Source organism: Dipodomys merriami, unplaced genomic scaffold (genome assembly GCF_024711535.1).
Source record: "Dipodomys merriami isolate MVZ:Mamm:240054 unplaced genomic scaffold, mDipMer1.0.p SCAF_10, whole genome shotgun sequence".
NCBI classification, from domain to species: domain Eukaryota; kingdom Metazoa; phylum Chordata; class Mammalia; order Rodentia; family Heteromyidae; genus Dipodomys; species Dipodomys merriami.
The window spans coordinates 50,346,922-50,362,490 of NW_027202271.1; the positions used below are offsets into that span (position 1 = coordinate 50,346,922).

The window sequence follows — 15,569 nt, forward strand, 5'->3', positions numbered from 1 at the left end:
TTCTCAAGAGTACATTGGCTCCTACAGTGGTCAGCACGGTGTCACTGGAATGGAAGATAATGCTTTTTCTTTGCTTAAGACCTTTGACTAGCTCCATTTCACTCAAAGGGAAAGTTGACCCAGAACATAACCCCAAGACCATCCCCAGTTTATTCTTACAACTTCATCTTTGGGTCCTTTGGCAGCAGTGGACTTCCAGTTGACCCACAAACAGGCAGGCAAGTGAGGCCCCATCAGGATCTTACTGCCCTTGTTGGCTCTCTCTTCCCTTGAGGTCCCAGTGGCTCACTGTCATTTCCAGTATCAGGTCATCCCTGAGACAGCACTTTCTCAGTCAGACCTTTCCTGACCTCACTATTGGAAAGCAGCATCTTCTCCATGCTTTGCATGCCCACCATGCTTCCTGCTTTATGTGTTCCTTTCCATTTATTCTAGGCAAGTATTTTGTCTTACTTATTTGTCTTTTGTATTAGAATGCAAGCCCCATGAAGGCAGGAATGTTTGTTTGTGTGTCCCTATCACTGCTAGATCTCTAGTGTCTAGAATTGTATCTACCACAGATAATAGATGTTAAGTATATGTTGAATAAATTAGCATGTTGTATTTTTAGATTATCTTTGTTAGCATATATTAGCTATGCAAGGGAGGATACTAATTGTGACACTGTATTTCACTGTCTTCCTACCATCTCTCTCCCCTACCCTCCTCTTCCCTTCCTAAAATGATTTCAACAGCTATTGTTTTATTTTCATACTTGCTAACAACCTGTTTTAATTATATCTATCCTCTCACCTTCATAACCCAATCCTTTCTCACTAGTACCTTCTTCACAACACAGCTCCTTCCTCTCCCCCAACCTGCCATAGATCAACAGCTTTCATTGAGGTTCTTTATTCTGTTTCATATATGTTACAGTGTATCCCAATTTTTTAACGCTCTTTCTTTTCCCTTTTCTCTCTCTCCTCCTAAATAGGAGGATACTAGTTTAACTAGATAGTCTAACTAGAGGCTAGTCTAACATCCCTTAGTTAGACTCATGTTTTGTGCTTATCTGTACACACACACACCACACACACACACACATATATACGCATACATATATATACACATATACGTATGCGTATATATGTGTGTGTGTGTGTGGTGTGTGTGATATACGTATGTGTATACATGTGTGTGTGTGTGGTGTGTGTGTATACGCATGTGTATATATACGTATGCGTATATATGTGTGTGTGTGGTGTGTGTGTGTATATATATATATATGTGTGTGTGTGTGTATGTGTTGTGTGTGTGTGTTCATGCCCTAAAATAGGTGTTTATGAAATTTAGCTTCCACTTATGAGTGAAAACAGACAATATCTTGTTCTTTGAGCTTGACTTGCTCAGTATGATGTCTTCTATTTCCATTCACTTTCCTGAAAATAACATGATTTCATTTTTCTTTATGGTTGTATAATATTCCATAGTATATAAATATACCACATTTTTATCCATCCATTCATGTATTGCTGAACACTTAGCTGGTTGCATCATTTGGTGTCTGTCTTGTATATTGATTACCCTCTTTCTGATATTTACCTAATAGTTGCATAGTGGGATCATGAAGGCTGCTATTCTGACTGGCAGGAGGTAGAGTTTATATCTAAGGATGTTGAACATTGCTTTATATATCTATCAGCCATTTATATATCTTCTTCTAAAAGCTATTCAGTTTGCTGAACAGTTATTAATTGGGTTATTGTGAATGAACATGTTTTAAATTGAGCTGTTCAATCTCTCTAAAACATCAGATTAATTCGTTTTTGACTGAGATACAGCTATGCAGTATAACAGTCTAATTCATGCTGGTAAGTGTAAGTTTTGATCAAGTTCAGTTTGACTAAAGTAAAAAAATGTAAGAATTATCCCTTACTTTCTAAAGATTACTTTGGGAACCTAAGATTTTTCTAAGGAAGACAGAGGGAGGTGCCTAATGGCCTTAAACTTGGGATCAACTGCTCCAAATAATTATCTAAGTGGATCTTAGAGTAATTGGTTCATTACTGAGCAATTCCAGGAAAGAGAGCTGTATTCTAAATAAACGTTTATCAGCACATACCATTTGACTAGTCTGTTCAAAGGTTCCTGTTGCAACTCATTTTGGCAGCCTATGTATAAAACCAAGGCAGCAGTAAGTGACAAAGGTTTTATTTATCTCCTGTTATTATCTGTTGACTTTTGAAGGGCTCAGTAACTAATAGCCACAGATTAGCTAACCCCTCAGGAAGGGTGAAGCAATGTCTTGGGAGGCCCAAAGGTTCCACCAGCAGCCTCTTTTCATTGTACAACTGCCTGAATTGAGCCCAGAGAACCAAGGAACAAGTTTTGAGCCCAATCCACTCTGTTAAATAAGATCTGGCTAAGGTAAGATGAAATTACTGATTTGAGAGAGTTCGTATTAATTGTGCTCCGATCAAGACAGACCTTTATCAATTCTGTCACCTCATCAGTACAGAAAGTTTGGGAAACAGGTATCATTTTCCCATTTTGTGGTTAAAAAAAATAGAAACAAAAACACAAAGGCTTAGTAGCATGCACCAGGTCCCAGGTAAATGACAGAACGGGAATTTAAGTCCAATGATCTTTGATTCTGGAAATCTTTGATCTGTCTCTGAATTATGGTGTCTCCAAGTAGGAAAACCTTACTCCCCAAATAGTTCCTCTTCCTTGATATTCATGATGATGATGGTGATGATGATGATGATGATGATGATGAAGGTAGTAGTAATGGCCATATATATTTACATATATATATTTACTGTTCTTATCATTATTAGCAGGCATTATTTTACCTTCCAGGAATGCATAAACAATGGAAAGAAAACAAATTCATGGTCTTGTGGGGAAATAGACAGCAAACATAACTCTTTTAGAGGATGGTATGTGTAATGAGGAAAGGAAATTAAGTAGAGCAAGGGAAGGGAGATTAGAGGTATGCAAGAGCAGGGCAGAGATTTGAAGGTGAAGATGCCGACATCAGGGGTGAAATGTTTGAGACAGAGAAGAGCTAGCTCAAAGGTCCTGAGGTGGAGACATGTCTTTGGGTTTGCGTATCATGGAGAAGATTACTATGACTAGAACAATGAAAGTAAAGGGAGAGAACAGTAAGAGAAGGCAGTATGGAGGATGCATTGTACGGAGCCTTGTGGATGACTGCATTGATTCTCATTTTGAGTGAAACAAGAGAATCTTTGTAGGGTGCTGAGCAGCGGCAGGATCAGCTTATATATTAAAAGGATCCCTCTGTTGTTGTCTGAAGGAAAATGAAGGGTAAGAAGAATGGTCAGACCAGATGGGTGTCTATTTCAATTATCTAGATGAGTGATGCTGAAGGCTTAGACCAGATGGTAGCAATGGAAGAAGTGGGCAGTGATTTGGTTCTGGGTAAGATTTGCTGAGGGTCTTAAGAGAGAGAGAAGAATGCAGAATACCTGTTGCTTCCCTACTGAGGATCTACCTGTCATTCATTTTTTTTTTTTGTCGGTCATGGGGCTTGAACTCTGGGCCTGGGTGCTGTCCCTCAGCTCTTCAGCTCAAGGCGAGCGCTCTACCACTTGAGCCACAGCGCCACTTCCGGCTTTTTTCATTTTGCTTATGTGGTGCTAAGGAATCGAACCCAGGGCCTCAGGCATGCAAGCCAAGCGCTCTACCACTGAGCCATCTTCCCAGCCCCCTACCTGTCATTCTTTTAAGGAAAAGGAAGGATTTAAGAACCTTCACTGGTGTGTGTGTGTGTGTGTGTGTGTGTGTGTGTGTGTGTGTGTGTGTGTGTGTGTGTGTGTGTGTGTGTGTGTGTGTGTGTGTGTGTGTGTGTGTGTGTGTGTGTGTGTGTGTGTGTGTGTGTGTGTGTGTGTGTGTGTGTGTGTGTGTGTGTGTGTGTGTGTAACTTCCCCAATTGGGAAGTGATACAAACACCATGAGAGCAGTAAATTTGTTTGGCTTATTGCTGGGCCCAAGCACTTAGAAAAGTGCCTAACAGTTCTCAGTAAGAAGTTGATGGATGCCCACTGAAATAGAATGTACTCAAAGACCCATGAGAAAAATCCATAGATCTAAGTTAGGTTAATTATTAGTGAAGAAGGCAATGCCAAAGCAAGCTGCTTTGGGGAGGCCTGGATTAAATAGATAATTGCTTTGTGTCAGCTGTCATTTCTGGTAGTTCATATAATAGAATAATGAGGACATCATCTCAGAGTTTCTAGCCTCTGGTGTTCATATGTATTTTCATAAGTCAAGAGCACCTGGACAACTTACATAAGAATAGCTTTTGTGAGCATCCCCCTTTTTTAAAAAAGTAAAAACATCTGTTCTTTTACTATTCTAATTAGAGAATGCCTTGATACCATATATCTGATCACTGACAGTGAAAGTATACTAAAGAAGCTTGATGCTGGGGCTCACACCTGTAATACTAGCTATTCAGGAGATCTGAGGATTGAGGACTGAGGTTCATAGCCAGCTCAGGCAGGAAAGTCCGTGAGACTCTTAAGTCCAATTAAGCACCAGAAAACCAGAAGTGGAGCTTTGGCTCAAAGTGGTAGAGTGCTAGCCCTGAGAAAAAAAGCTCAGGGACAGCACCCAGGTCCTGAGCTCAAGCTCCACTATTGACAAAAAAAATAGTGGTGGTGGTATTGAGTGGGATATTGAGTTCTAATTTTGAATCGATGAATTTATGTAATATATGAAAACACTTAGAACTGGGTAAAGCAAGTGCTCAGGAAGCACTAGCCATTCTTAGCATAAAATTTCCCCTTCTTCCCTCCTTCCTCCCTCCCACCTCTTTCCCTTCCTCCCTTCCTTTTCCTTTCCATCTTCTCCCTCCTCCTTTCCTCCTTCCTCTTTCCCTTCTTGTTTCCTTCCTCTCTAATCCATTTATTTTATAAATGTTTTCTCATACCTATTCTGTGGCAGGTGTAGGAGATATGGAAATGAATGAGAAATGCCCCTTATCATGAGATATTCACAAGAAATCAACGAGAAAACAATATGGAGGTCTAGGAATTAGCTCAGTGTGGAGCAATTACCTACCATGTGCTAGGTTAAATCCCCAGCCCCCCAAACAAGAGTGAATATGACCTCATCCAGCTCATCTTTCCCCTGACACTCTATTCACCTAAGATAAATGCCACAGTGGATACCCTTATGGTCCTCAGACTTTTGAACTTCGTTTTTCTTTTCATACTGAAATTAAGTGGCTTATTATGCCTCCATTACACATACTGTGGGGAATCTGGGGTGCAATCCTACACTATCTGAGGATTTGTTGGTCATTTCTCCCTCCAAGATTTTTCTTGTTGTCATTTGGTTTGCTTTCATGTTGGTCCTATGGCTTGAATTCAGGGCTCTTTTGCTCAAGCTGGTTCCCTATTACTTAAGCCACAGTTCCATCTCCAGCCTTTTGGTGGTTAATTGGAGATCAGAGTCTCACAGGTTTTCCTGCCCAGGCTGCCTGTGAATTGTGATTCTCAGCTCTTAGCCTCCTTAGTAGTTAGGATTACAGGCTTGAAATATCAGTGTCCTGCTTTCTTCCTGCAATTTTTCCCTTGTCCTTCATTTTCCATCTTGTCTCCTACCTTTTTTTTTTTTAATGTTGTTTGCATGGTGATCCAAATTTTCCACTTTCTCCGTGCTCTATCTGAAAGGATTTACCACAGGCAACCCAAAAGCACCATTAATTCAAGGTTGCCACAGATAAGAGCTTTTTACTGTGTTTCATTTGAGTAATGGGAGATGGGCATGCCATTGAAACCAAGTAGGAAAGCCATTCCATTCATGTGCATGTCAGATTTGCAACTTAGTCTCATTTTTGCTCCATTTCCCTATCAGAGGTAATGATTGTGACTTTTCATTCTCTAAATGGAGTTCTCCTTTTACCTCCCATAATTCTTTTTTTTTAGGACCCCTCCCTCTCAAAACTAGGGTGGAGGTGGGAAGACAATTGTGGAAACTGAAAGACAAGAAAGAAGCCTGGGCTAGAAACCCAGGCAACTGATCACAGACCATGGTATATAGAGTGGTGAGGACTGGGTAGATAGTTTCCAATTTGTTGGAAGGTGAAATTGTTCAATTGATGAATTGGATATAGAGTTTTGGAGAAAGAAATGAAAGGAGGTCACAGAATAGATTTAGTACTTATGAATTATGGAGAATATCTATAAAACATAAGAAGGTAATTTCCCCAAAGCCTCTTAACCTGAAGATAGTAATTGCAACATTTTGGTGAATTTCTCTTTGTAATTTTTCCTTTCTTGTTAATTGTTCTAGGATTTTATACATACATGTGTACATATGTACATCTATATATATACATATATATACTTGCACATATATCCTGCTCCAAAAAATTCCCTCCACATTAGTAATAATATCTCTGAGCTATAGATAAACAACATTTTTTTGTTGTTAGCAGGCATCTTGATTCAGACAAATTCCCTGTAAGATTACTTTCTGGTATTCTGAGTAATTCCTCATATCATCAGAAAGCTTTGGAAAATAATTTTAATACATGTATAATACATTGCAGTAAAGTTATGATGTAATACTTTAGCTATTTCTCCATTACCAGACATCTAGGTACTTTCCATCATTGTGCTATTAAAATATTTGCATAAATATTTGTGTATATGTCTGATGATTTACTCATGAGAAACTGCTAAACATGGAATTGCCAAGTTAATGTTTTTTCATGCAAAAATGACTTCTTGATTATTGATTCCTCAGCATTATATTTAACCTATGATGGTGATCAACTAAACATTTAAAGATCCCAAGACTGAGTAATTAAACATTCACACATTTCTCACCTGGCTTCTCTTCTAACTTAGATCAAATTAAAAAGACTGCTCTTAATTTGTGCTAATGAACATGAAGAGCATTTGAAAGTCATGTAGAAACTGAGGAGTGTGAAATTGCCTCTGACATAGGATTTTACATTTCTAAAGAGAAGAAGTTTCATTTCCCTAACCTGTGCCAATCTCTTTCACTCTCTGTCTCCTATTTGTCAAGGCCTGGTGCGGGGCTCATAGCACAGTTGATAGGTCCAAAACATGAAGAATGGGAGCATATGGGAGTGAAGTTAGATCTCCTGCTAGGAGAGCTATCTAAGGCTTGTCCAGTCCCTGCCGTATTATTTGGTATCTGATTTGATTTTCAGGGGTGCAGCAAATAGGGTCTATAATTCACATAAAATACACTTTGATGAAGTTGTTATTATTTGTATTCCATTTAGGGTATTCCTTCCAATATCCCATGCACACACGTACTTTAGTTGTTGTAAATTGATTGCTTTTTTTTTTTTATAGTGAAACCTTATACTGGTTCTAAGAGTCAAGGCCCTCTACAAGGTATATTCACGAAGTGACACTAATTCTCCTCCTCTCTACTTTCAAATGAGTCTTTCATTCATTCTTTCCACCTCAATCTAACCTGCTCCTTGCAGGTAATGATTTCATTAACTTCTGGATTGTCCTTCTTGTATTTCTTTTGTACAGAAGAGTAAAAACATACATGTATGTTTTTGGAAAGCATCTCATATTGTACACACATTTTTGCACTTTGCTCTCTTTCAGTTGGTGATGCATTCCCTACTGATTACTCCTATCAGCTCATAGAAATCCTCTTCATTCCTTTACACAACATCATAATGCTCCATTACATGAATACATCATAACTGAGCTGATCAGTTTCCTAAATAAAGGCAATTAGGTTATTCAGTATTTTGCAGTTGCAATCAGTGATGCAATAAATAATGTGTGTGTGTGTGTGTGTGTGTGTGTGTGTGTGTGTGTGTGTGTGTGTGTGTGTGTGTGTAATTGTTAGAAGTGGATCTTGAACACAGTTTTCTAGAAGTGGAATCGTTGGTTCAGAAGGTAAGTGAGAGGGTAGTTTGGTAATAGAAATCACCAGATTTCTATTAAGAACAGTTTTACCAATATGCATTCTTGTTTCTTTGCAGTTTTGTTTGTTTTGTTAGTACTGGGCATTAAACCCAGCATCTTATGCTTACTAGGCAAGCATTCTACCACTGGAGCTTTGCCTTGAGTACTCTTTGGCTTTTATTTTTGTTTGTGAGGTAAAGTCTCTTTAACTTTTCCCAGGCTGGTCTCAAACTCAAGATCCTCCTGCTTCTTCCTCTGAAGTAGCTGGGATTCCAGGTAGGAATCACCACACCTAGTGTCCTTACAATCTTGCCAACCGGAAATGTGGTCATACTATAATTTTTGTCACCCTGGTAGCTGAGAAATGATGCATCAAGACTCTGACCTCTGTCCCCTCCACTCAGCGACAGTACTGAGCAAGTTCTTTTTGAGTCCTGCTCCTTGAACTGTAGCTTAGAAACTGCTTCCAGGTAGTAAGCTTGAGCAAATTTTAAGGCCGACCTCTTTGTTTCTTTCTCTCGAATGAATTCTATTAGCGAATGTCTAAAAGTCATAATTTCATCTATTTTTGTCCAACTGAAAAGGCAAGATAGCTCCTGAATGTAGAGCACAAAAAAATTAAAATAGTTAAAACAGGAAGTTTCAAGCTGGGTAACAGTGGCTCACACCTGTAATCCTAGCTACGCAGGAGACTGAGATCTGAGGATCGTAGTTCAAAGCCAGCCTGGGCAGGAAAGTCCGCGAGACTCTTATCTCCAATTAACCACTCAGAAAACTGGAAGTAGCGCAGTGGCTCAAGTGGTAGAGTGCTAGTCTTGAGCTGAAGAGCTGAGGGACAGCGTTCAGGCCTAGAGTTCAAGCCCCAAAACTGACATACATGCATACATACATACATACATAAAATTAAAAAAATTATTGTAAATGTACAGAGGGATTATGGTTACAAAAGTCAGGTAATTAGTTCATTTCCTTTTGAACAATATCACCCCTCCCTCATTCTCCCCCAGTTTTCCCCCTCCCAACTTCCCTCCCCCAACCCATGTTCTGTAGTTCAGTTCTGTAATTCATGTTCTGTAGTTCAGTCTAGTAATTATCATTGGTTTGCCCTTTGTCCCATTGTTTCTGTGCTTCCCCTTCCCCTCCCCAAATCAGATAAACTTATATACAAGACAAAGGGTATAGAAATCAAAAATAGTGACAAAAGGGAATAAACCAAAGGAAAAAAAGAGAAAAAGAACCATAAACAGTACAATAAAATTTGTTATTGTCTAGTACCACACCATCTGGTGAGGCAGAAACACAATTTTCAGAGTTCCAGCCCCAGCATTACAAATTCAAGTATAGAAATATGGGCTTAGAGCTGACAGACAATAACCTAGCAACTGACACAGAGAACATACATGTGGGAACATCTGGGCTGGAGGCATGGCCCAGTGATAGAGCACCTGCCTAGCAAGCACTGGGCCCTAAATTCAAACCCCAGCACCAAATAAATAGTCTCACAAAGAAACATGTATGCCAATCCATTTATAAACTGATGAAAGAAATCTTAAATAACATTGCATAAAAATGGATTTGCCCAAAGGAAGTTATGCTATACAGAGTTCAGAGGAGTTTGACTGACTATAGGGTGACAAAGTTAATAGAGATATACTCTCATTTACCTTCAAACACCATCTGTAAATGAACGTTTGATTATTCATCAGCAATTTACTATGAGCGAGGCACTATCCAGCTCTTGGGAGACATGATGTTAGTTCTCATAACAACTCTGTGGAGTTGCCATTATACCCATCTGACAGAAGGAAATCTGTGCCTTGGAAGGAACTTGCTTCATTTCTAGTTTCTAAATGGTGTGTCAACATTCAATACTTATTCGAATTCCCAAGCTTTTCCATGCCCTTTCCCCTTCCTTGTACTAAATTAGTTTACTCTGAACATTTCCAAAATTTCCCTGTTATCTCACATAAAGTATCCACTGACCTCAACTTTTCTGCTATCTTCCAGCAAGGTATCTTGTCGTTAAACTACCAGTAGCACAAGGGAAGAACAAATGCATTCATTATATGGAGAGTATAATGTCAGTGAGCCCACAAATGTTTATTCTAAGTGAAGGAAGAGCGATAGCTTATCATAGCCATTCACAATTAAACACTTGGCAAAAAACAGGAGCTAACAGAGAAATTTCAAGTTGGGCAGTTCACTAATTTGGTCTGTAGCGTTGTCAAAATTATTCATCAGTTTAGCTTCATACTGACAAGCAATTATTTCTCCAGGCTAAGTGAATTTCATGACTCAGATCCATAGGTGCACACAAAGTCTTAAGCATGGAATTTGAAGGTGCTTACTCTTATCTATTCAATGGATAGCTCCAAACAAATTCTTTTTTAATAACTTTTTTTTAATTGTGAAAATACCATACAGAGGGGTTACAATGACCTGAGCAAGGTAATGAGTACATTTCTTATCAAGCATTGTTGCCTCCTCCTTTGTTTTTCCCCTACAATCCCTGCTCTCCCATCTTCACCACTATACTCCCCCCCACCCCCGCCCCCACCCTGCCAAAGTTGTAAAGTTCGTTTTTTGGACATAGCATCTTATACATCTCATTGTTGCAATGAGTCCACCTGTATTCCTATTTAAACAATTTGTTTTTTCCCTTCTCCTCCCCAAATTATATCAACATCAAATACAGTGAAAACAGGGGTTAACCATGGGGAGTGGTCAACAAAGCAAAAAAAAAAAATCACCTTATAAATATGTTAGAAACAATAGCAAGAAAGAAAAAAACCCCTTGTGTCCTTATCTTGGGGTTCATTTCGCCTACCATCATCTTATCTGAACTTTTCTGCTTGTCTCAGACATATACTAGTTATTGCAAGTAAGGGAAACCATGGGACCTATGTTTCTTTGGTCTGGCTTACTTCATTTAATATAATTTTTCCCAAGTCTTTCCATTTCCTAACAAATGGGGCAATGTCATTCTTTCTGATGGAGGCATAGAATTCCATTGTGTATATATACTACATTTTCTTAATCCATTCATCTACTGAGGGCCATCTGGGTTGGTTCCATATCTTAGCTATGGTAAATAATGCTGCAATAAACATAGTTGGGTAGCTTTAGTATGGTCTTGTTTGTGATCATTTGGGTAAATGCCCAAAAGTGGGATTGCTGGGTCATAGGGGAGCTCTATGTGGAGTCTTTTGAGGAACCTCCATACTGCTTTCCAAAGTGGTTGAACAAGTTTACATTCCCACCAACAATGCTGTAGGGTTCCCTTCTGTCCACATCCCCTCTAGCATCTGTTATTATTAGAGTTCTTGATTCTAGCTATTCTAACTGGGGTGAGGTGGTATCTCAGTGTTGTTTTGATTTGCATTTCTTTTATGGCTAGAGAGGTTGAGCATTTCTTCATGTGTCTATTGGCCATCCTTCTTTCCTCTTCAGAGAAGTTTCTCTTTAAGTCTTTAGCCCACTTATTTATTGGGCAGTTGTTTCTTTGAAGATTTGTAGTTGGAGGATTTAATTTTTTGAGTTCAAGGTATATTTTAGATATGAGACCCTTGTCTGTTGTATGGCTAGTGAAGATCTCCCAACCCATAGGCTTTCTACAAATTCTTGATTAGAATAATGAAGTGACTAAAAAAATAAACGTTCCAGAAGTATAATGTTTTATTATTTATTAGTCCTATACCCCAGTGCTTTTTTTTGTTTATGTGGTACCAAGGAATCGAACTCAGGGCCTCATGCATGCTAGGCAAGCACTCTACCACTAATTTAGCCATGTTCCTAGCCGCTTTTTTTTTTTTTTAGTTGTATCTTTGACCAACTTTTTAAACATATTTTCATCTTATGAGTTAAATTGATAGATTTTTAGTATTTTTTAAAATGTGTGTTCCAATCCTGGGGCTTGAACTCAGGGTCCTTTCGCTCTCGCGTGGCTTTTTTGCTTAAGGTTGGCATTCTACCACTTGAGCCATAGCTCCACTCTCGATATTTTGTTTTTGTTTTGTTTGTTTTTGTTGGTTGTGGGGCCTGAACTCTGGGCCTGGGCACCGTCCCTCAGCTCTTTAGCTCAAGGCTAGCACTGTACCACTTGAGCCACAGCACCACTTCTGGCTTTTTCTGCTTATGTGGTGCTGAGGAATGGAACCCAGGGCCTCATGTATGCAAGGCAAGCGCTCTACCACTGAGCCACCTTCCCAGCCCCCACTCTGGGTTTTTGTCCTTTCACTGAAGATAAGATTCTCACAAACCTCCTGGTGGGACCCGAAGAAGGCGACGGGCAGGGGCTGGCGGGCACCGCCCTGGGCCTTACGGTGCCTCTCATCGTGATGAGCGTATTCTGGGGCTTTGTGGGCCTCTTGGTACCTTGGTTTATCACTAAGGGTCCCAACCGGGGAGTTACCACAATGTTGGTGACCTGTTCAGTTTGCTGGTATCTCTTTTGGCTGATTGCCATCTTGGCCCAACTGAACCTTCTCTTTGGACTGCAGTTGAAAAATGAAACCATCTCGTATCTGAAGCATCATTGGCTGTGAGGAAGAGGCACCCAGCCAATGGGGTCACAGAGAGAATTCCTTCTAGATGAAATAAATAAATAAATCAATCACCTCCAAACCCAACATGCCATGCATCTTTGACATGCCTAATCTGGGCATCAGGTGCCTTAAAAGTTCACACCACACTTGAAGATCCTGTTGTACAATGCAGTATGTTTTCCTCCACCCTTTCTACACTCTGCTGAATGATGTGCCTTCTCAATTGGCTCTAAATCCGGGAGAAAAGGTGCTGTTCCAGGAAATCTGGGTGTCTCTGAATGGGGGGACAGTTCTGACCAGCTCACAAGTGCTTCCTGCAAGACAAGCCAGCCTCCAGTGGGGCCAGGTGGAAGAGAGCATGTGCAGAGTGCACTGGTGTCCCACAGATATATATATATATATATATATATATATATATATATATATATATATGTATATATATATGTATATGTATGTATATATGTATATATATGTATATATGTATATATATGTATATATATATTTATTTATTTATTTTACAGCAAGCTCTATTTTTCAGGATGAATGTCCTCTACCATCTTTAGGAATAAATCACTTTTCTTGCTTTCTATGAAAAAAAAAAAGATTCTCACAAATTTTCCTACCTGGGCTGGCTTCAAACAGAGATACTGAGAGTTTAGTAGGGTTACAGGAATAAACCACTTCCTGGTGAACTTTATGAAGATGTTAAAGATGCCCCTACCCTCAACCTCCACCTTCTGTTTTAATGAAATGAATAGAATTGACATACTATTCAATTGCCCCAAACACAATCTAAGTATACTTTTAGCTTCACCTAGTTTTACTTTCACAGTTAGCCATAATGATTTCCTATCCCATGTATCTTCTAAATAGGACTTAGATCATTATACGCCTCTTTATTTTTCCTTGCACAGAAGCTAGCCAATTCACCAAATGACTTCCCAAATGAGCTGACTTATTGATACCATCTTTACAAACTTTAATGATTATAGTGTTCACATCTTTACTAGAACTATTTATCAGTTTTATTAAACATTGAATTCTAAGTATTGATGGACATACACATCTACATTTAATTTTTTTTGGCAAATTCTCTTCAGTTTTGGTTCCCTAGAAAGTATGAAGCAAAATTTAAAATGCCATTAATGTGTGTGTGTGTGTGTGTGTGTGTGCGCACGCGCGCGTGTATGCAATGGAGGTGGAAAACTACAATTCTTGAGAAAGAAGATGAGAATCTAGAGGGGGAGGGAAAGCAAGGTAAGTTAGCATGTCACCAAGCTTAGATGCACCTGCACCTCCTCCTCCAGAAAACCTTGCTAGCTACCATGAAACATCTTTTGAGCATTCATGTGCTGTACTTCTCAGAAGAGCCCATTGTGCTTTTCTGATGAAAACCTGCTGGTCAGGGCACCAAGTCTCTCACTGGCTGGCTGTGTTACCAGCCCCCTTGGGAAGTGTCCATTGGCTGGAAAAATCATTCTCCATGGGGTTCAGTCAGATTGCAGCTCCATGCTAAGTCCAGTCCTCATCCCTGGGGGAACTGAGAAATTGAAGGCCGTAGGATATGAGGCAGTGGTGGCAGCAGCTGGGACATGTGCCATCCCTGTGATTGCTCCAGCCGGGGAAGAAAGGCAAATGGCCAAGGCTGGAGAGCGTTGAAGGATGAGCAATCTGCAGAGGCGCATAAACTGCTCAGTACAAACCAAGGATCATAGCTGCGTGAGAGATTGATAAAGGGATCCTAAGAGCACTTGAAAACTTGACTGGAAAAAAAAATGGAAGGAAAGCGAAAGCATATACAGCAAATCCTGAAAATTTTCTTTTTCAAATGTGAATTCCTTTTTTTCATTCATAAATCCCTCAAGTATCACCAAAGACATAATTTAGTATTTAAAAAAATCCAAACCAATACATGTTTACTTCTCTCAAAATTGAACACTTGTATTTGAAAACCAAAACTTTAAAATTGCTGCATTAAAATATAAGAGAATGACTTGTTGTTGTTTTAAGTTTAATTTTTATTATGTATGTATATGTGTGTTGGGGGTGAGGGTGGGGGTGGTCCTGGGGCTTGAATTCAGGGCCTGGGCACTGTCATTTAGCTTTTGTGCTCTACCACTTGAGTCATAGTTCCACTTGCAGATTTTCTGGTGATTAACTGGAGATTAGAATCTCACAGAATTTTCTGGCTTCAAACTGTGATCCTCAAGTCTCAACCTCCTGAGCAGCTAGGATTATAGGCGTTAGCCACCAGCATCTGGTTTAGGAAAATGATCTGAAGCCCAGTGACTCTCATCTGTAATCCTCCCTACTCAGGAAGCTGGAAGCCAGATGATCAAAGTTGGATGCCAGTAGAGCCTGTGAAACTCTATCTCCAATTAACCGGCAAAAAGTGGGTCTGCAGATATGGTTCAAGTATTAGAGTAATGCAAGATGTCAAGAGTGTGAGGTCCTGAGCTGCAACCCCAGAACCAGTTTTTGTGATTCTAAGTAGGAAAATATTTCCTTCCTTCCTTCCTTCCTTCCTTCCTTCCTTCCTTCCTTCCTTCCTTCCTTCCTTCCTTCCTTCCTTCCTTCCTTCTTTCCTTCCTCCCTCCCTCCCTCCCTCTCTTTCTCTCCTTTCTTTCTTTCTTGTATTTTTTTAGTATCTATTAGTTGTAGAGGAGAGTTTGTTTCATTGTGATATTTCCCTTAATCAAATTACTTCCTTATCACTTTCCCTCCCCCTCCCCCATTCTTAAAACAATGTCAACTGGTTTCTGTTTTATTTTTATAGCTGTGTATCAACTACTCCCACTTCATCTACTTTCTCTCTTCATACTTCTTTCTCCCAGTGTTTCTTACTCCTAATAGAAAATTCTTGTCACTGTTTTTATAGTATTATTAGCTGTACAAAGAGGTTTCTTTGTAGTATTTCACATATCAATATGCTACTGTAACTTTAGTCAGTTTATACCATCATTGCTCAGGAGAGGATTTATTTTTTTATTTATTTCCTTTTTGGGGAGAGTATTTCTTAACCAGAGGACAAAAGCCCAATTAGAAAGAATTAATATTAAAAATACCTAAATTCTTCTGGGCACTGCTGGCTCAAGCCTACAATACT

The 15,569-nt window shown here is 39.4% G+C and overlaps 1 protein-coding gene across 1 annotated transcript in view; it reads left to right on the top strand.

The window, feature by feature from the left end:
* Positions 1–2,387: 2,387 nt before the first annotated feature.
* The window catches only part of Nr1h4 (nuclear receptor subfamily 1 group H member 4), a 97,891-nt gene continuing 84,709 nt past the window's right edge, over positions 2,388–15,569 (top strand). The window contains exon 1 of the mRNA XM_069991059.1: positions 2,388–2,406. The gene's annotated coding sequence lies outside the window, so the exon portion shown is untranslated. The remainder of the gene's footprint in view (positions 2,407–15,569) is intronic.